Source organism: Peromyscus californicus, unplaced genomic scaffold, assembly GCF_007827085.1.
Source record: "Peromyscus californicus insignis strain IS unplaced genomic scaffold, ASM782708v3 Scaffold_5__1_contigs__length_169319896, whole genome shotgun sequence".
In the NCBI taxonomy this organism is placed as follows: Eukaryota; Metazoa; Chordata; class Mammalia; order Rodentia; family Cricetidae; genus Peromyscus; species Peromyscus californicus.
This window is the reverse complement of record NW_026294573.1, coordinates 103010318-103031644: the sequence shown is the minus strand read 5'-3', so window position 1 is coordinate 103031644 and position 21327 is coordinate 103010318. Positions and strand designations below refer to the sequence as shown.

General features: G+C 50.3%; 1 protein-coding gene and 1 long non-coding RNA gene across 6 annotated transcripts in view; one reads left to right on the top strand and one right to left on the bottom strand.

Moving 5' to 3' along the window:
• Positions 1 to 21327, bottom strand: part of Pax5 (paired box 5) — a 186601-nt gene that overhangs the window by 50154 nt on the left and 115120 nt on the right. The window lies entirely within an intron of this gene.
• Positions 7980 to 20711, top strand: LOC128097266 (uncharacterized). Its single transcript, XR_008213825.1, has 3 exons — positions 7980 to 8267; positions 16358 to 16501; positions 19071 to 20711. It is a non-coding gene; the product is annotated as an uncharacterized LOC128097266 (long non-coding RNA).

Sequence of the window (21327 nt, the reverse complement as noted above, 5' to 3'; positions counted from 1 at the left end):
CCTCCACCTACCTGACGGTGAGTGGGAGGGAAAGGACCGACATACCGCTCCATTCTCACTGGAGGGCAGGCCTTAACTGTGAATGGGCTTGGGGTGGGGTGGGGTGGGTGCACAGGAAGCCAGAGATGGCTCCTTGACCGAGGGGTGGGGGGGTGGGTGCTGTCCTTGGTCCTGACAGCCCCTGGTAGCCAGGAGGTCCTGCCCACAGGAGGGAGGTCTCTGTGGCAGTCTCTCCCTCTGCCCTAACTATAAAGGACAATGGTGGAACCAGTTGGAAGAGGTTCTTCCCATGCCAATACCCTACAAGTTGGTGGGCTCATTATCGGTTTAGGGACAGGCAGAGAGGCTGGTTACAGCTGCTTCCATGCTTCCAAGACAGACTCATCCGTGTCTGCCTGATACCTGCACACAGCTCCCCCCCCCCCCCCGCCCCCGCCCCTGCCCCAGAGCCTCTGAGCGGCACCCAGTAAAAAGAGGTTCCGAAGTCAGTCTTGTTGCCACATATCCAGGACAGAAACTTCTTGAAGGAGATGGGGCTGCTGACCTGCATACCATCGCCACGGTCGGTCTCCTCTCTAAGGATGGACATGGATGTGCAGTACCTGCCTGGATAACTGGGAGTAGTGGGAGCCCTGCTTTCCACAGAGTTCCATTTCATTGGGAGTATTTCGATTATGTCAATGCTCATAACTAATGTGATTTTACAATTTAAAAAATAATTTTTTTTGCAAGGGTTTATAATAAAATTTATTTAAAAAATTTAAAAACAAACTTAAAATAAATATATGTCCTGAAAACAAAGAAAATATGTCCAAGTGTTTAGCCCCTAGACTTCCAATTTTCCACCATTACCCGTCCTCAAGGCCCTGGAGTCCCATCTGACCCACCTCACACCAGCAGCAGCTCCATCCACTGCCAGGCCTGGCTAGAGTCAGGACTGCTGCCCAGGGTCAGCAGACCCTGCTGCCCAGGGCCCAGGTACCTGCCAGAGAGGAAAGCCCTGGTGGTGGAGGAGGGCCAAATAAAACACAGACAACATTCAGGAAGACGGGTGGGAGCCAGTCAGCTTCCTGGGGCTACCCTGCCTTTTCACTCCTGTGGGTGACTCCTCGCTGCCTGGTCACTCTGGCTTCAAAGTGAGAACATTTCTTATGAAGGTGAGACTTTCTCCACACCCAGTCAGTCTCTGAGCCCTCCTGACTTTCTGTCCCCTGCTCTATGACACCCACTTGCCCTGGACTACACTGTCCCCTTTCCTCCCACCATTCTAGCAGCTGCTCCCGGGCCTCCCCACCCCCACGCCATGCCAAGGTCCACTTTGGCCAAACTGAAGAGGGCAAAGGTAACACACCTGCTCCTGCCCCCTCATGTCCTTGTCACCATGACCGCAGACACTTCTTCCTCCCCCAGGGCTGCTCATGGTGTCTTCCCAGGAGTCCCCTGCTCACAGTCAAAGAGCCATAAGAGACCCTGCTCCTGTGAGTTGCGGAACATCCCTCACAACTTAAACAAGTCATAAAGGTGGGCAGTGTACAGGACCCCTCAGTGTGGCAGGGCATTCCTCAGTGGCAGACCAAAGGTTGTGTCTCTCAGGGAATGTACCTTGTTTGGAGAGTGGTGTGTAAGTTGAGCTGTGAGTCAGTGGGGGCCCAGACTAATATGCAGATTTCTGCTGGATGAGAGAGATAATCTTCCAGGTTTGGCAGAGAGGCCTCATAGAACATTAACCAGTTTTGTTTTCAATCTGGTTCTTATGCTGACTTTTTAAAAAGTTTTTCTTGAGGAACTGGAAGTACAGCTCAATGATAGAGTGCTTGCCTAGCACACACAAGACCTGGATTCAATCCCCAGAACTCCCCACCCACAAATATTACTTTGTTTATTTGTTTTTTGAGACAGCGTTTCTCTGCATAGCCCTAGCTGTCATGGAACTTGCTTTGTAGACCAGGCTGGCCTTGAACTCAGATATCTGCCTGCCTCTGTCTCCTAAGACCTGAGATTAAAGGCATGTGCTACCATTCCTGGCTTTTTTTTTTTTTAATTAAAAAAGATTTCAGGGGCTCAAGGGATGGCTCAGTAATTAAGCACTAGCTACTCTTCCAGAGGACCTGGGTTTGAGTCTCCGTGCCTGTGTAGCTATGGAGGCCCACGACCATCTGTAACTTCAGTTCCAGGGAATCCAACGCCCTTTTATGGCCTCTGTAGACACACATGCATTGCACAGACATACATGCAGGTAAAACACTTATTGTTCGTGCATGAGTGTTTGTGTGTACACGCATGTCATAGCATGCGTCTGGTAGTCAGAGGACAACTTGTGGAAGCCGATTTTTCCCCTCCCACCATGTGGGTTCTAGGTCATCAGACTTTGTGGCAAATGCCGTCACCCACTGAGCCGTCTCCCCAGCCCACAAAGACGTTTATAAAGGCTTTTCCTGATAGAGGGTATAAATCCCTGTTTCTCAAGTAGTCTGAGAATCAACAAATTTCCTAGTTAGTTAACAAATAGAATCAGATCTTCATTTTATGTATTGTCAGTTTTGTATTGGTAGAATATTCATGCTGTGGCTTGGGTCAGTGTCTGTCAAAGGTCCTGTGCTTTGTCCCCAGCGAGGCACCGTTGGAGAAAGGGTGCGGCTGTAAGAAAGTCGGACCTAGGGGGAGGTCCTTAGGCCATTTGGGGCGTGTCTTTGAAGGGGATTGTGGAACCCTGGCTTTTTTAGTTTTTTCTTCCTAGTCATGATGTAGAATGCCCTCCATATACACGCCACACCACCGTGACCCAACATCCCCACTAGAGGCTCAAAGCGGCGAGTCCACTGGATCCTGGGCTGGGAACTGCGGTACTGTGGGCTGAGTACACATCTCTCTGGAAGTTATTTATCCCTAGTATCTTGTTATAGCAATTATGACTAAAGCAATTATGTTTGTAACTGTTCAAGGGTGCATCTGACACCTGTTACAGGAACCATGCCTGAGATGGTGACGTGAGCTGAAGATTTTTAGTAAGACGGACGACTGCCACTTTGGGGGAAATGGAAGAACAATGCCAAGGACTCGGAGAGGAAACAAGGCCTGGTACTCAGCCTCTCTTGCCTGAACACAGTGCACACAGCACGAGCTCGCAGCCCCCACTGGCAGCTGAGATGGACAAACGGACTGCTGCTCAGGAGTCCCTCTTCTTCTGGACCTGTCACTGTCAAAGGATGTGCTGTTTCATGGGGGCCGTGCCGTAGCAGCCCACCTCAGCCTACAGACAGTGACCAGCTAATTGAGATGAGCAGCAGCTAGCCATCACAGGAGGTCTGGCAGGCTCCTAATGCCAGGCTTATTAGCCGTTCATTTAGGGAGTGTTGTTTATCTAGAAACAATAAGCCTATATTTCTTTTTCCCAAATTACTAATTCCCCACATGTAACTAATTCTGACTGGCCTGTCTCTTAGTAGCCAGACTAAAAGTGCAGCCTGGATCTGAAGAGCCAGAAAGACAAATATGAGCACTCAGTAAGTAATTGGGTGCCTTAACTTTTCTATCTCCAGTCGCCCAGTCCTCCATCTGGGCAGACCTCATGTACTTCTCTGAAGTCACTGGGAGCCATGCCATCTCCCCAGTCCTGGGTTCTGGGGATTTTTCTTTCTTTTGTTTATTGGTTTTGTTTTGGTTTTTGAGATAGTCCTCTGTAGCCCAAACTCTAAAGTCACTAGGTAGCTGAGGCTGGCCTTGAACTCCACATCCTCCTGCTTCTGCTTCCCAAGTGCTGGGATTATATGTGTGCGCTACTATACCTGACTAGCTAGCCTGTGTGCTTGGAGGGTCCTGGGGATTAAACCCAGAACTCGCCTGTGCTAGGTAAGATGTACCACTGAGTCCTTGTGTTTGGGGTTTGAGAGAGTGACTTTCATCTGCCTGGAGTTTTGGAGCAGATGCTGGGCTTACTCAATATTTTGGTGCACCTTGTGGCTTACTCCGGCTGCACCGGCAACTGTTGATCCAACACGATGAAAGGAAGAAGGCAGAGCTCCAGTGAGCAAAGCCAACAAGCAGCCCCACCACACCTTGCTCAGGGCCTTTCTGCCAAGACAGGTCCTGATTCAGAGATGGGAGGGGGCCATGTTTGCCACAGGAGGAGCCACAAGGCAACTGCGGGCTGGTCCATTCACTTGTTCATGCATTATCTGAAATCCACTATGTGGTGCCCCTGAGTCCAAAGGACTCGGACAGGAGAACAGTCCTCAAAACAACCACAACAACATCATACATGTAGCTCTTACTGAGTTCAGCCCAGGGGCTCTGTGTGTACATTCTATTTAAGCATCACAGCCACTCTGGGAGATGGAAATCTTTGCAACCCTTAATTTAAAATAAAGGTGCTCAGTTAGTAAGCATGTGTGGTAGTTTGAATGTAATTGGCCCCATAATCTCATAGGGAGTAGCACTATTAGGAGGTGTGGCTTTGTTGGGGTGGATATGGCCTTGTTGGAGGAAGTGTGTCATTGTTGGGGGGCGGAGGGGGCTTTGAGGTTGCCTATGCTCAGGATACCGTCCAGTGTCACAGTCAACTTCCTGTTGCTGGCAAGATGTAGGACTCTCAGCTACTACCCCAGCAACACATCTGCCTGCACGCTGCCATGCTCCCTACCGTGATGATAATGGACTGAACCTCTGAAACTATAAGCAAGCCAACCCAATTAAATGTTTTCCTTTATAAGAGTTACCGTTGTCATGGTGTCTCTTCACGGCAATAGAAACTCTAAGACAGGGTGAGTTGGATGTCGATTGAGGTTCTGGCTTCTGGGCCTAAACTCCCCTGCCCACATCGTGCATCCTATAAATTCTGTTTTAATAGGTGAACCACAAATACAAACTGCACCTTCCCTTTAACTAGCAATTCTGAGTCTAAGATTTTACCGTGGAGACACACAGCAAACACACGAGGATCTGCATTTAATTAGAAGGGAGGGAGGGGTGGGGGAAGGGAGAGGAGGGGAGGGAAGGATAAGGAGAAGAAGGAATTTGAATGTAGGGATTATGGAGAGATCTCCAACATATATGATTAAATGTATAAAACAAAATGCAAGAGGATTCTGTACTACATAGTTTTGTCTCTGCTAGTAAAAAAATTGGATCAGATCCATGTGCTGAGAGATAAATAAAATGTTAAGGTGACATGTTTACACAAAGCTGAATGAGAGAGCTGAGGTTGGCAAGGAGGAGGCGTAGTTTTCGTTATATTGTTTTTTTCTGTACAGTTTGAATATTTAATCACATGAATGTATTACCTTCTATTCAAAATTAACATTTTGATTTAAAATTAACTTTTTTTTCTTAAGAGCCAGACAGTGTCTATACCCCAAGGGGCCCACTCACAGTCTAGGAGAATGATATTTAAGATGCATGAAGTTGCTATCCCTTATTCTGGAACTGAGCTGTCATAGGAGACAGTCCTTGCTTTTCAGGACAGCCTCATGATGCCAGGAGCATCTTGGCCATGTCACTTACACATGTATCAAATACTTATCCAAAACTCACCAGGCCTCTCCTGGCCAGTACCCAATGCTCAGTGGTAGCCTGTCCTGCCTGTCTGAAATACCCCATTCACCAACATCAGCTCCTTTCCACATGGCTATGAACAGCCAGAAGGAAGGTATACGACCTTGTCTGAGTCCTTCCTGCCTCCAGCTCCAGAAAACTGAATCTTCAAGGGCACATTATTCCAACAGGCTTAGTGGCCTAACTTCCCAGGCTGCCACCAATGTATTGTAAACAGCAGAGTCAAAAGCGGGAAAGGAGACTTTGGATCTGCTCACACTGCCATTAGGAAGAGTGACAGGTGGGTGGCAAGGACCGTGGTGTGTTGATTATTTTCCTTATTGCTGTAACAAACTACCTGGCCAGAGCAGCCAGAAGGCTCATGGTTTGAGAGTACTGTCTCTCACAGCGGGGAGCCACGGCTGCAGGAGCACTGAAGCAGCTGGTCACATCGCTTCCACAGTCAGGAAGCAGAGAGAGATGAATGCTGATGCTCAGCTCACCTCTGCTTTTATTCAGTCCAGGGCCCCAGCCCGCTGAATGGTGCTCCCCACACCTAAGGTGGGTCATCGCACCCCGGTTAATCCCATCTAGAACACTGCTCACAGACATGCCCAGAGGTTTGTCTGCTACGTGATGCTAGGGCCAGTCGAGTGGCAATCAGTATTCACCGTCACAGGTGGGGACAGGAAAATGACAGGAACAGATACAGAGCCCAAACCTCAGGGGTCAGGGTGATTCGTGGTGACACCAGTGACTGCCTACAGTCTCCCAAGGCTTTGCTGCTGTACCAGGCGGCGGGGGCATGCCTAGTCACAGGACAAGCCTGGGTGAGGTCGTCAGAAGCAGGGGGTGCCTTGCCTTCCAGCCTGGCTGTGTATCTCTTACCAAGACTTGTTTAGACAAAGAAGTGTCTGGTAAGCCCCCCGCCCCTAGTTGTCATTAACAGATGGTGAAGGCTCTTTGTGCAGAGGGTGGGACCAGGACAAACCTCTGTGAGGTTTGCTGAAGGGTGCCAACCACACCCCTTCTCCTGTATGTTCCTGTCCAGACCAGGCCATCTCCGAGCTACTGGAGAACAAAACTATACCTTTGCCTCTTTTTTTGTTTGTTTTGTTTGAGACAGAAGCTGGCCTCACTCACTATGTTGTTGAGGGTAACCTTGAACTCCTGATTCTCCTGTGCTGGGATGACAGATGTGGGTCACCATGCTTGACCTCTTTTTGTCGTTTGATGTCTCAGAATCCCACAGTTGCTAGCCTAGACTGAAGTGTGAAGGTTGCTGAGTGTCCTCTACCCAGGCTGCCAACATGGCTGTCACCTATTTCTCCAATCACTCTGGCCACTCCTGGTAGCCACTGCTACTGCAGAGCACACTCCCCTGACCTAATGTGCAGGACAGCCTGCCCCCCTGGGAGAGGGCATCCATATCTGGTACCTCATTGTTAAGTGGGGGGGAAATGAAGGCACAGGAAGCACAGAGTTCTCCTGAAGATGTTGTCTAGATTTGAGACTATTTGAGACCATCCCATCTTTATAAGGTAGGTGGTATGGCATGGTGGTTAGGGACAAAGGCCTAGGACTGTGGTCTCCATTCAGCTCCTGGCTCCGAGTCTGCTAGGCGTGTGGTCCTGAACAAGCTGCCTTGCCACATCCCAGTCTCAAATTCATGAAGTGAAGAACCTCTGCCTCGCGGCATTGCTGCGTGGATTAAATGAACAATGTGCACACAGCACTGTGCCCAATTCAGCACGTCCACTCATAATACCTCTGTTGTCACCTGTGGCACCCTGGCTCTACAGCTACCCTCAGTCTGTCCAAGTTGGTCTCATAAGTACTGTTCTGTTTGCATCAGGTCACTGCTGGAAACCTTCCTTCGGTCCTCGCCACTTAAATGGCAAAGTGAACACTTCGTTGAAAGAACTTTCTAGAGATTCCACCTACTGGGGCCCAAACCCCAGCTCTGCCACTTACTAGACTTTGGAAAGGTAACTGCCTCTTGTCCTTACTGCCAGTGAGTTGGGGGAGAGGGCGGCTACAGCTCCTCTTTGCTGGGACAGTTAGGAGGCTTTTCTGAAACAGAGTTGTGGTCACATGTGGACAGCGTCTGGCCTGGAGCCTCTCTCTTGGCCCACTCTCCACAGGACCAGCCCTTCCTGACACAAATCTCCTTCATGCTGTTCTCCTACCAGGTTGGAACCTGTGTGCATTAGGTGATGGTAGGACTGGAGGCCAGTGAGTGGAGAGGGTTTGCCCTCTCCCAGTGGGCACAGCCTTGGGAGCCACTCAGCCCTGTCCTACAGCGGTCCAGCACTGTGGCTGCAGAGCCTGTGCTGAGCATGCTCTGTGGCTGGAGAGCCTGTGCTGAGCATGCTCTGTGGCTGGAGAGCCTGTGCTGAGCATGCTCTGTGGCTGGAGAGCCTGTGCTGTGCATGCTCTGTGGCTGGAGAGCCTGTGCTGAGCATATACTGGGCTGAAGAGCAGTGGGACATTGGTGACATTGGGGAGCTCCCACTGTCTATCAGACACTCCTACTTGAGTGCATTGTCCCATTCAGTCACCCCACAGCCCTATGGAAGAGTGTAACCGGTGCTGTTATTGGGGTGCTGAGCCTAGAAGTTATGAGGATGAGCTCCAGCCATTGACAACCTTGGGCATGCATCGGTTCCCTCATCTACAAACTCAGACTGGTAAAAAGGATCGAAGACTTCACACGCACCAAGCCTGTGCAAATGTCCGTAAGTATCAGTTGGGCTGTTCTTACACCTAGCCCGTGCATGAATGAAGGTGCCAAGTGACGCTGAGACAGGTTTAGTGATCTGCCTAAGTGGGATGGGGGAGGTGGGAGGGGGCCTGCTGATCCTTTTAAGCTAAGGAGTGAGGTCAGAGCTGGCAGGTCATGTGCAAAGCCCACTAAGGCAGAGCCAGTCTGGGCCTGAGAGTGAGAAAGCCCACCACTTCCCTACTGTACCTCAGGTATGTTCTCTCCCCTCTTGGAACACCCTGCCTTGGAACCTAGACCCTGGTCTGCTTACCTAAGAGATCAAACAGTGCTACAGAAATATCTAAGGACTCAAGAAAAAGCCAGTAGGTAAATGTCCACACCACTGATATACGTTGATCGCTTGCAAGGGACTCCGGTCCACCCTGAACCACCACCACAACCTTTCCTTGTCACATCCTGAGGTCTAGATGTCAATGTCACAGAGGCCTGTCTGGGGGGCACATCTGGGCAATGCTGATATCTGGCAAAACTCTCACCCTCAACTCTTTCCCCAATCCAATTAGTAAGGCCAATATTGCTAGCCTATGGCTAAGAGCAAGAGGAGGGCTGGGCAGGTGTGATGCTTGCCAAAGAAAACCAAGCCTGCCCTGCTGGGGCACCTCCTAGGGGGCATAGCAAATGAATGTGCTGCAGAGAACACCCATTCAGTCCCACTGCGGGCTGCAGGGTACTGGCCCTCCCCTCCCAGAGAAGCAGTATGAGGTTTAACTGTCACAGTGCTCCTGCCTGTTCTCAGAGCCCCGGTATTGCTCAGACTCCTGCTTGCAAGTCCCTGCCAGCTCGGATCTTGAGTTCTGCTGTGAAATGTAGCTAATCACCCCTGCCCCACCCTGCTTCCCTCACAGGTCACCAGGAGGCACAAGTGGGATCCCAGAAGGGGCGGCACTTGGGATGTAGAAGTAAGAAGATTAGGAGTTCAAATCCAACCTTAGCTTCATAGCCTGGGATATATAGACCCGGTCTCAGAGAGAGAGAGAGAGAGAGAGAGAGAGAGAGAGAGAGAGAGAGAGAGAGAGAGAGAGAGAGAAAAGAATCCTGGGTTTGATCCTACAGGACTTCCTACTTTAGGAGATCTTTTGAGCCCAGAAATTCAAGACCAGTCTAGACAACATGGTGATAAACCATTTAAAAAACAAAGCCCACTAAAAAGTCTCAAAAGGCCTTAGCAATGCCGGAGATGATGAAGTGCCTGTTCTGTGAGTAGTGAAGACGCAGCAAGGGTAAAGTCCTGTGCAGAGCGCCAGCACAGCCAGGCCTGGTCTCGGGAGCCACCCGCCCCTCACTGCTCCCTGTGACCTCCCTTCGCTTTCTCCAGCTCTCTCCCACTCCCACTTCTTCCCCCAATCACACAGCATCCATTCCTCCAGCTTCGGAAACTGACAGTTTTTCACTCGTCTGGGGCCTGGGGTCCCAGATGAAATGAGCCAGAAGCGTTTTATTTGTTTTGTTTTGTTTTCTTGGTAGGAACCCCAAGAATATTGGTATCTTCTTGGGCTCTGTAGGCACAGGCAAGTAAGAAGGGTCTCTGGAGCCTTCTGGGAGCTACTGGGCAGAGAGAGATGGGGTAACACACAGAGAAACCTGATAGAAGAGGATCTGCCTCTGTACTACCAACAAATGATAGCGCTCCGCTAAGGGTCACTTATTTATTTAGTGTTGGTGTGTTTCTGAGGGCATGTAGACATGATCCTGTGTGTGTGTACATGGGTGTGCTTGTTTGTGTGTAAGCCAGAGGCCAACCTCTGGTATTGTTCCTCAGAAGCACCTGCCCACCTTTTTTTCCTAATTGCTTAATTGTGAAAGGTTCATGCATGCTTTTATGCTCCACAGCGCATGTGTGGAGGTCAGAGGACAATTTGCCGGAGTTGGGTGTTTTTTTTTCCATCATGTAGGGATCAGGGATTGAACTCAGGTCGTCCGGCTCGGTGACAAGCACCTTTTCTGGCTGAGCCATCTCACTGTCTCACTGGCCTCACCTTTTATTTTATTTTATTTTTCCTTTTGAAACAAAAATCCCTCAGTGGGGCCTGAGACTTGCGTGGCAGTGAGCATCAGAGGTGGGTTTGTCTCTTCCTCCCTGACTCTGGGATTACAAGCACACGTCACCACTCCTGGCTTTTCATGTGTGTTGGGGATAGAGTCAGACCTTCATGCGTGCATGGCAAACACTTTCTGAGCAGGCCACCTCCTTAGCCCTCTAAGCCTCATTTTATATACCTGCAAAGGTAAGTCTGCAATTTGCCTTCTGGGATTTCCAGAGTTAGAACTAGAGGAAGGAGAAGTGGGGGTGGGGCAGAGCGTGGGAGGGAAGAGGGCTCCCCAGTGTGGTATCAGCGTGAGATTGGTTTTGCTTTGGTAGGGGTTAGGCATTTGAGACACAGCCTTGCTATGTAGTCCAGGCTGGCCTGGAACTCATTATGTAGTCCAGGACGACCTCAAACTCAAGATTCCACTTCCTCAGTCTCCCAAAGGCTGGGGTTATAGGTGTGTGCCACTGGGCACAGTATCACCTTGAGTTTGAAAGCTCGTCATTTCAGGGCTGGCGGTCCACTACCTGCACACTGTTTGCGTGGCCCCAGGCAAGGTAGCTTCCACTCCCAGCTTCCATAGCTCCAAAGTGGAGAAAACAGTGCCCACTTTGTTCATTTTTGCAAGTCAGAAGGAGCTGCATGGAGTCTCAATTCACGGGCACAAAAGGCATCTCTTTTCCCCTCTGGCCATCAGGCCCCCGGGAACCCAGAAGTTCCCTCCCATCCAAGTCCCTTTCTCTCCAGCCATCCCCACCAAAACGCAGAGAATTAAAACATGCAATCACACAGCTTCTTGACGGGAAATGCTTTGGAAATTTTCGGCTCCATTTACTTCTCAATCTAATTTTGTCCTCGGTTGCACATTATGCGCGAGATGGGATCTCATGTGGTTTGCCCAGCGCTCCACACGCCAGCAGGAGGCAGCCGGCAATGCTCATGTCTCTCCCCAGCACATGAGAGGCATAATGAGGGCACCCAGCAGGCTCTGGTGGCATCCCGGGGCGAGAGGGCCCAGCCTGGACACTTTGGCACAGGCCAACCCACCTCTCCTGCAGTACCCTCCAGCTGGGGACTAGGGGATATCCTCATAGCCAGTTCCAGTCACGACACAGGCTCCCACTGCTGCTCACCCTGAAGAGTACCCCTGCCTGGCTCCAGCCTTCTGAAGAAGGCTCTGCCTGTGGTTCTTCAGTGCCTGAGCTCACACTCAGGCTCCCACTTTTCCCAACCGCAGCCCTGCCCCTCACACTCCCCCTCTTGAGCACACTCAGAGCCCTGCACACATGTTTACATCCTAGCACTTGTGAGGTGGTTGGGACAGCTGTTCCCTAGAAGACGCAAGCCTGACTGCCTCCAACGGTCACGGGGGACCTTGTCACCTGTTCCCTGTGAGTGCCCGCACCACGCTTGGCACAGAGCTGAGAATGAGTGCCCACTAGCTCAGAGAACACCTTCCCAGCCTCACCACTGGACTCTGGGTGAGGTGCTGGGGGTGTTGAGCCCATGTGGATGGGAGGCTTTTATTTTGTGTTTCATTATCTGCCTAGTCTCCCAACTCCAACCGGGGAGCTATCCTGACTTCACTCTCCAATTTAACTGCCCCCAACCCCCGGGTTGGACTAGAGCTGGTTGCCAGCTCTAGCCTCATCACTTCCCTTTTATCCACATGGTTACAGTCTGGTCCAGGTCCTCATCCTTTCTCTCTTGAGGGTGTGCAAGCTATCAGAGCTTCTCGCTGAGCCTCGTCCTTATTGCATACATCTTTGCCAAGACCCCCCAAGAGATTCCTATAGGATGCCACTCGCTACTTAAAGGCCTTGGAGATGTCTTAACATCTGATCCAGTTCCTTGGGAGCCCCTGTGACCCGTCCCTCCCCCATCTCCACCTGCTTCTCTCTTTGCTGGGTACATTCCCTCACCATTATCACACTATTCCCTCTGCTTAGAAGCTTCCTCAGCTCTGTCCCAGCCTGGCTAGTTCCTCCCCTCCCAAGGCTCCTGCGTAGCTTTCTGTAGGAGGCCTCCCCGGCCGCTTTCCACACAACCTCAGGAAGGCAGAGGTGGCCTCCTTGGCTCCTGTGAGTACATACATGCCTCTCTCACTGCAGCTCCAACCTTTGAAGGCATTTACTTCTGCTGTCCCTGGAGCTTGTTGGGAACGGTATGGACATGACCCCACATGACCCCTCTAACAGTCTATGGGGACAATGCTCTTCTTGTTTCTAGGTGTGGAAACTGTGGGTCAGAAAATTTAAAATCCTCCCAGGATCTTAAGGTAGGGGTCAAGGATTCTTCCTAGGACTGGCAGTGAGGCAGGCACCCCAAATTCTTGATGGAGGTGCTCCGTGGTTCCACCCTGGGCGATTTCCCTTGGTATTCACTTGTGTGTGGACCACCATGCCCAACACTTCACTTTGCTTTGCCCCAGTTTCCCCTTCTGTAAATCGAAAGTTAACTCTTTCCTTGTTACCCTCCCTCGGGGGGGGGGGGGGGGGGGAGCTCCAGCAGGTAGCAGATGTTGAGTCACTCGGAAGTGGTGACAGGCAGCCTCCAGGTGACAGAAGGTGAGTAGGGCTTTAGGAACTGTCCCAGGGAGGAATTTCCTGCTCATCTTAGAACCCGAGGCTTTTAACTGAGACCACAGGTGAGGGAGGGGTTCCCATTTCCTCCCTAGACCAGAGCGTCTCTGGATATTTAAAATCACCTCACTGTGTCCATTCCCCCCCCCAACACTATTGTGACAGTCAAGCAAGGAAGGGGCGAGTGGGGGTAAAAATCCATAAAGGCCCTGCAAAGTGGAGGCCGGTGGAATTCGCCAGCTCCTGACCACCAGTTAGTGACGTCAGGATTTATAACTGTATTAAATGGTGTGACAGGCAGTCTTGATATATCAGTTCTCCTTCTCCCCAAATCACAGACAATAAAAGCTTTGGCAGTGAAAGTCATTCATCATCATAAAGACCCGAGACATCCTGGTCATCAATTTCACTCACATCCTTAATACCCTGGAGAGGGTGCCGAGTTGAGCACCTCAAAGCAGGGAGGGAAAAACACGAGGGGAGATTGAACAGGAATAATTACAAAGGTCAAGGAAGGGATGCACCTGAGAGGGTGCCCTGGCCGGCCGCAGTCACTTCCTGCTGCAGGTGAGCTCCAGTCACAGAGAGGCTGGCCACCCCAGGAATACAGGACGGGAGCAGCTGAAACGGGGCCCCGAGACCTGAACTGGGAGTTCTGGGGAATGGGGAAGCACGCAAGGAACCCAGAGCCTCAGGGCCGATTCCTCCATCCTGAGGAGATTTTGGACTAATGATCTGACCAGAATGTTTTCATTACCCGGCCCCACACTGGCTATCCACGTCAATGCTGCTCCTCTCAGCAACACCAGGGCTGGCATCCCCGATAGTGAAGGATACTAAAATATTCCTAGTCCATCTAGCTGGTGGCATCACCACACCCTTAGCTTCTTCCTCTCTTGGCCCCATGCTCCCACCTCACCCCCACATCCAACTGCTTTGATCGTGCACAGAGATGGGAAAAGGAGACACATTTGAAGGCTAGGGTTAGTGAGGCTGGCCGGCCATCCCAACCCACCGCCCATCCTCCCGTTATCCCTGTCAGGTGCCCGGCTGGGGTTTTCTACCCCTCAAGGTCTGCTCTTGCACTTGCCTCTCAGCCAGGCAGGGCAATACAGGATAAGGGAGCAGGAAGCCTTCTCAATGTGAAGGTGAAGAACTGAGACCAGACCAGACTGTCTGAAGAGAACCAGACCTGAAGTCATGAGCGCCCCCTCCCGGGCTTGGCCAGGAAGTTGACTGAGGAGCATAGTGATAATTATTTCTCTATTGCTTCCCCACCCCCTCAAAACAAAAGAACGAAGGAAAGTTTGGGTCTAGGTAGGAGCTGCTGGGTTGGCGTGGGCTCACCATACTGGATGACAGCCTATGGGGTGAGAAAGCCTTACAGGGGCTAAGTCAAGCATCCCGGGATTGCTGGACATCTCAGGCAGCCTGCTCCAGGTAAGAATACACTAGAACAGAGAGGGCCCCGATTTCTGTTATGGCTTGAGTCTGAAATGTCCTCCCACAGGCTCGTGGTTTGAATGCTTGGGTCCAGCTTGTGGCTGTAGGAGGCAGGACATGGCTGGTGGAAGTGGCTCCATAGGAGTTAATCTCGGGAGGGTCCACGCACTCCTGGTTCGTCTGCGTCCTCTGCTTCCTGTCTAAACCACAGTGTGAGGAACCTGCCATGCCTGCCTGCCACCAGCCGCCTATTCTGCAGCACCTTCCCCACGGTGACAGATTGAAATCCCCCTGAAACAGTGAGCCAGCGTAAGCCTGCCCTTCCTTTGGTTGTTCTGTTCAGGCATTTTGTCACAAAGACGAGGAAAATAGCAAATACAGTTTCCCAAGATAAAAGGACCATTGGCCGGCTGCCATCAGCTTTGCGCCTGCTCCGTCCCCGGTCTTCCCCACTGAGATCTCCTCTGCCATACTTCCTGTCTGTCACAAGCACAGCAGGCCTGGTGAGAGGCTCCATGGTCAAGCGTGTGGCCTCTGCAGCCTGCTGTCTGCATTTGGATCCTGACTCAACCGTTTTCAAGCCGGAGGCATTCAGCAAGTTTCTATGTACCTCCCCCCTGTGCCTGTTATCACACAGTAAAATGGAGACAGTGAGATTGACTCCCTCCAGAGTCAGTATGCAGACTGGACAAGCTAGTATAAACCCAAAGACCGAGAACACTGCCTGAAACGGAGCAGGTTGGAGGCAAGTGTGTGTTTTCCCTCCTATGGGTGACTTTAGCTTGACTGGCCCCCAACTTGGGTGTGCCTCTGGCTGTTCAAAATTGAGACCATCTCCCAGGGGAGAGGCCTTGCCACAGAGTTCACATAGATTGCCAGCTCCCTCCAGGTGGGCAAGTGACACCATCCTGGACATGGCACTTTAGAGGTATACAAAGAGATTAGTGAGAAAAGAAGACAGCCCATCCGATAAACAGAGGGCACCTCAAGTCTCAGGCTGGCTGCAGCCTCGCCAGGCATTCATAGACATTCCCAGAGTGTAGAAGTCCTACAGCCTCAGATAATGAAAATAAAAGCTAATAGAGATAAATTAGAGAGGCTTTTTTTCCCTGGGCTTGGAACATTGGCAGCAGGGTGGGCAGTGGAGGCAGCAGATAGTAGAAGGCAATGGATTGGGGAAGAAATAATAATTATGATAATATCTCAAAATCAAATGTGCCTTTTTGCTCACAGAAGATATGTATGTGAGTGTGTGAATCATATCAATAACCTTGACAATGACCTAGAAGGGTGGAGTGAGGGGCGATTAGCAACAACCAATCATAATAGCTCATCTATCCATTTGTCTCCCACTTCCTGAGTCCCTACTGTATCGCAAGCCCTGCATCAGACTGAACTGGAGGAGGCAGAGAGGACCGGGAATCTCACAGGAAGTTAAGCAGGGCTTGAAGAATTACGAATCGAGGATCAATGGGATATCAGCATAACGGTGGCCTGGTTCAGGGCCCAGATGAGAGAGCATCACTTCTGACTCGGACAGTTGCGGGGAGGAGAGTGCTTCTTGGAAAAAGTAACACACGGGGACTGCTCCCCGGACACCTTTGCTGAAGGCACATAGAGAGAGTCAGCTGGTTCCTAGGCCTGGGGTGGAAGTGTTTTATAGGCAAAGCCCTGGACCAGCTTCCATGTTTCTTCTAGGAGTCAAGCCTGGAACATCTGGTACAGGCAGGGTGGCAGGCTCTCTGGGTTCATAGGAAAGGGCACAGTGCTTACAGGTTATGGGACATTTGCCTTATCTCCAGGGACACCTCGCTACAGTCCTAGAGTCCTAGAGATGGGCTGGGATTGTGACCCCCCATTTCGAAGATGTGAAAAGTGTTACTCAGAGAAGGGAAAGGCATTCTAAGAGTCCGTAGGAGTTACGGGGTGCGGTAGGGGGACTTAGGGTGTGGATCTGATAGACTCCAAGGCATCCATTCTTCCTTTCACAGTTGGCTACCACCTCTGGGCAAACAACAGAAGCATTCTAGTCCAGAGTCCAGAAGAAGCAAGGACTCCAGTGTGGCCAAATGGAAGAAGGCGAAAACAGGCCTGAATCCAGGCCTCATGTTCTAACCACTGAGATAACCACTGAGGTAATCTGCTATAGCAACAACTAGAAACTAAGACACAGGAGTATCTGGAATAGAAAACCAGTGTCCCTGGTTCCACCGCAGCCATCCCTTGGTGTGAAGACCTCAAAGTCTGACTCTGCCTCCGGCTAACTTCCTGAACTCCAGATTTTTAAAACAAGGCTTAACTAGCCCAGGAGGAGGCACCAAGCCTTTCAATTTCAACTCATTTAACCACGTGATAGTTCATCTTAATTGTCCATTTGGTTGTATTGAGAAATCCCTAGGCGATCAGTAAGGCCTGCCTCAGAGCGCATTTATGACGGTGTTTCCTGAGGGCTCTGGCCTAAAGAATGGATGAACCCATTGACGGACTGATAGATGATGCATTCTTGGGAGGTGGAGGGAGGAGAGGATGGTGCCTAGTTGTAAAAAGGAAGTCCCATGAGGCACGTCCTCGGGTGTGTCTTGGCATCGCCTTCACCCCACATTGCTTTCCTCTGCTTCCTGGTTGCCATGGTGCGAACTGCTCTTCTCGGTCATCCTCCCCGCACAGGGTGGGGGACACCTCCGAAACCGTGGGCGGAAGTGCGTCTTTCCTCCCTTCAACTGTTCTTGCAGGTGTACGGGTCACACGGCAAGGTCCTACCCCCATGTCTAGAGGGAATGGAGGCTCACACACAGACAGCTGAGAAACAGAGGTCACCCCATCCTAAGTCACCGAGCTGCAGGCCAAAGGCAGGCAGACCGCTCTGGAGTCTATACGGGCACCAGGCCCCGTGCTCAGCCTTCACAGCCCCAGTGCCAGCCGGGCTGTGCTTGAGAACCCAGGAGGCTCTGCCCAGAGTCCTGTGATGAGACAGAGCTCAATGCTAGCAAAAGCAGGACAGGGCAGGGGTGGGGAGGCAGGAGAAAACCCCTTCTACTGCCAGCTGAGGGAACCCAGGCACTCTCTTGAACTGTTAGGAGGACAAAAATAGTGTCTACATTTCAACGAGTAAAGGGTGGAGAGACCCAACACACACACACAAGTGCTCGATTGGCTCCAAGGGTCCCCCATTCACTTCTCAGAGAACTTAGTGTTGAGCTCCTGGGGGCTGGAGAGATGGCTGAGTGGTTAAGACCACTGGCTGCTCTTCCGGAGGACACAAATTCAATGCCAGCATCCATATGTTGGCTCACAAAATATTATAATCCCAGTCCCAGAGGACCAGATGTCCTTTTCTGGCCTCTGTGGGCACCAGGGACACATGTGGTACACAGACCTACACATTCACCCATACACTTGAAATAACTGAATTGAAAACCTTTTAAGTTGTTCTCCTTAGGAGCCGATCTAAAGCCGGGCCCGCTGTGGCTTCGCCAAGGCTCCCCGCAACTTCACATCTTCACCCCACAGCACTGAACACAGGGAGGCGGCAGCCAGACCCCAAGCAGCTGTCTCTGCACACGGCCCTGAGCCAGCTGAAGACAAAAGGATTCCCCACCGTCCCCTGGCCTCAAATACTGAGAGCCATTTATGTAGTGCTCCTGAAGATATGGGCCATGACCAATGTCTTGCTGGAGAAAAATCCACAATGGTTTGTCCACATCATTAGAGGGGACAGTTCTTTACTTACTGATGGGTTAGGGTCTCTATAAAAATACGAAGTTAAAAAAATTAAAAGCTAACATTATATAGAGTATAAAGGCAATTATAGATAATCAGCCACGTGCATGTAATGTGGTACATATTGATTATGCACAGATAAGGTTCCAGAAAGACACATACCACACCATCAACTCTGCTAACATCTGCATTCTAGAATGGCTCAGGAATAATGTGCAGGAACATGGTCACAGGCTGCTGTATGTACTTCTGTGCCTCTGGAATTCCCTTTAGAATGAGCTTGGATTACTTTTGGTTAAAAAGGAAACTTTTGTTGATATGAGGTCTCTCTATGATGCTCTGATCATCCTGGAACTTGATATGTAGACCAGGCTGGCCTTAAACTCACGGAGATCTGCCTACATCTCCCTCCTAAGTGCTGGGATTTAAAGGCATTTACCACGATGCCTCGCTTAAAAAATGAACTTTCAGCCAGTGGTGGTGGCACACATCTTTAATCTCAGCACTCAGGAGGTGAGTCCCTGAGTTCAAGGCCAGCCTGATCTATAGAGCAAGTTCCAGGACAGCCAAGGCTACACAGAGAAACCCTGTCTTGGAAAACTAAACAACAATAAAAACAAACACCCTGCACTTTTAAGAGAGGAGCATGGTAAGTAGGGCATGGTGGCATGAAATTCCAGCACTCAGGAGGCAGAGGCAGAAGGATTGCCCACTAATTTAGGACCATCCCATTCTACATAGTAAGTTCCAGACTAGTCAGGGCTACATAACAAGATCCTATTGACAGACAGATAGACGAGGTGATGAAAAATTAACCCTTGAGAGCAGGGAAACATGGCTTCTCTTAGACACCACCTCCCCACAAAACCTTCCCTCAAATTCTTGGACGAAGAGAAGCCACACACAGTACGACCCCACCGCACTCCCCACCACAAGCTCTTATGCACATGTGTCTTTCTCTTTGCTTTGCTTTGCCTTGAACAGGTTTCCATGTTTGCCTCCTCCCTCAGACTGAGTGTGTTGACAGCAGGAACTCCAGGACCCTCTGGCCCAGCACAGGCCAGTACACAAGAAGACCCAAGTCTCGATGGAAGGAGGAATGAAGGAATGAGTGAATGAATGATACATGGAAACACCTCTACAAATTAGTCAGGAGCTTTTCTCCTCCAGACAATGAGAAGGTCTGGGAGCTCTCTGGCCAGAACTGGCTAATGAAATCACTATGTTAGGAGGATAGATCACAGCAGGGGGAACTGGGAAGCTGGAGGCCCCGAGACCCGCTGGAAGGCTATTTGGAAAGGTCGGCTTCCAAGCTGCCTGCAAGTGTAAAAAAATCTATGAGTGCATTACCAGGAGGGCCATCCAGCTTCGTTTATTTTTATCCCACCAAATACAAGGTCAGAGACAAGTAGAGCACTTTCAGCTGAAATTATTTTTTTTAATTGACATCACACTTTACGCAAATATTAATTCATTTATTCAGCAAACAGTTCTTGGGAACACTGGGCTAGCCTGAGAGCAAGGCATCGTTTCTTCAGTGTGCATGTTAATTATGGAGATGCCTGTGTTTCACTTTGGCTTTCAAATGATCAAACCTCTGGCTTCTCAGAGGCTCAGAGCGGTCTTACAAATACTAAGATTCCAAGGACCGACCACTATGGGTACCCTTCCTAACGTGGAAACAAATATTTTAAATCCAATTGAAATTGCCCAAAATCATTCTGGAAGGCAAACAGCCTGATGTCTCGGGGAGAGAGAGGGGACTTTCCAATCTTGAGTGTTGAATGTTTTTATGCAGCAATCTAGTCTCCGCACTGTCTTGTTGGTGATATACAGAAAGAGTTCCCTGCTACCGCAGAGGGCTCATGACAGCTGGAGGTTCCGCAGTTAGTGAAGGAGACTGGAGGGACCGGGCAGTGGAAGTAGGCAGGGCTGAACACCCGACTGCCCCAGAGTGCTAGCAAGTCAGGTAAGCTAGAGGGCTAGGTAGGTACTGCCTGGAGCATCTCAGGTGGGGCTTCTCTCACACCCCCCATGTTGACCCAAGAGAGGAGCAAATCCACCAAGCTTTCAAGAAAGGTGTTTGGGGTTTGTTTGCTTTTTTTTTTTCACCCTTTGGTTTTTGCCCTGGCTGTTGTAGGACTCATTTTGTAGACCAGGCTGGCCTCGAACTCACAGAGATCTGCCTGCCTCTTCCTCCCAAGTGCTGGGATTAAAGGGGTGCGCCACCACTGTCTGGCTAAGAGAGGTGTTTCAATCTTTAGGTCAAACCCTCTAATTTTTTTCAGGTCACTTTTAAATTGTTTTGGTAGTTGCTAAATAGACAACATTCAAAAGCTTTCAAATGTAAGTGGGGACCTGGAGATGGTTCAGTGGGTGAAGGCTCTTCCACGCAAGCTTAGTGACCTGAGTTCCATCCCTGGAACCTTAGTAAAGCTGGAAGGAGAGACCCACTCCAGGAGATTTTCCTCTGACCTTTACGTGAGTGCTGTGGCTCTTGTGTACACACACACACACACACACACACACACACACACACACACACACACACTCACTAACCACACTAACATTTTTCCAACTACAAACTGTGGTAGTGGGGGGGCTGGAGGGGGGAGAACAAGGGAATCCGTGGCTGATATGTAGAACTGAATTGTATTGCAAAATAAAAATAAAAAATTAAAAAAAAAAACTGTGGTCGTGGCTGACTGCAGAAGTGAAAAACAGTTCTCACACCCTGTGCTTAAACATGGTCATATGTCCCCGAGGCTACTTCCAGGGCGTCTGTAAGATGCACAAAACAAATATGCATTTATAGTGTCCAAGAGCATGGTTACACAAAAGGCAGCCTACTGTTCTCTGCCTCACAAGTAAGATAATGAATGATGCTAATAATCCCGAAGATCACTCCCCATCAGGCCACTGTGAAATTCCTCAGTCTTTCCCACAACTGCCTGCGGCTCCACTGTGGGAATGGCTCTCTATTGCATACCTCTCCGCCCAGTGGACATTGGGATCCTTCTCCAATCTTCAAAACGATAGGTGATACTTTTAATGTTAAAAACATGGTATGCAGATCAAAAGCTCTTTGGGATGGACACATGCCAAGGGCACATGCCAAGCTGAGGGGTATTTGGGACAATGCTTGGGTCTGTGAGCCCACAGCACAGGTGTCAGCCTCAGCTCCTGACCTGAAGTTACTTCAACTGAGAGCAGCTTCCAGCATGGACTACATTTGCTTTTG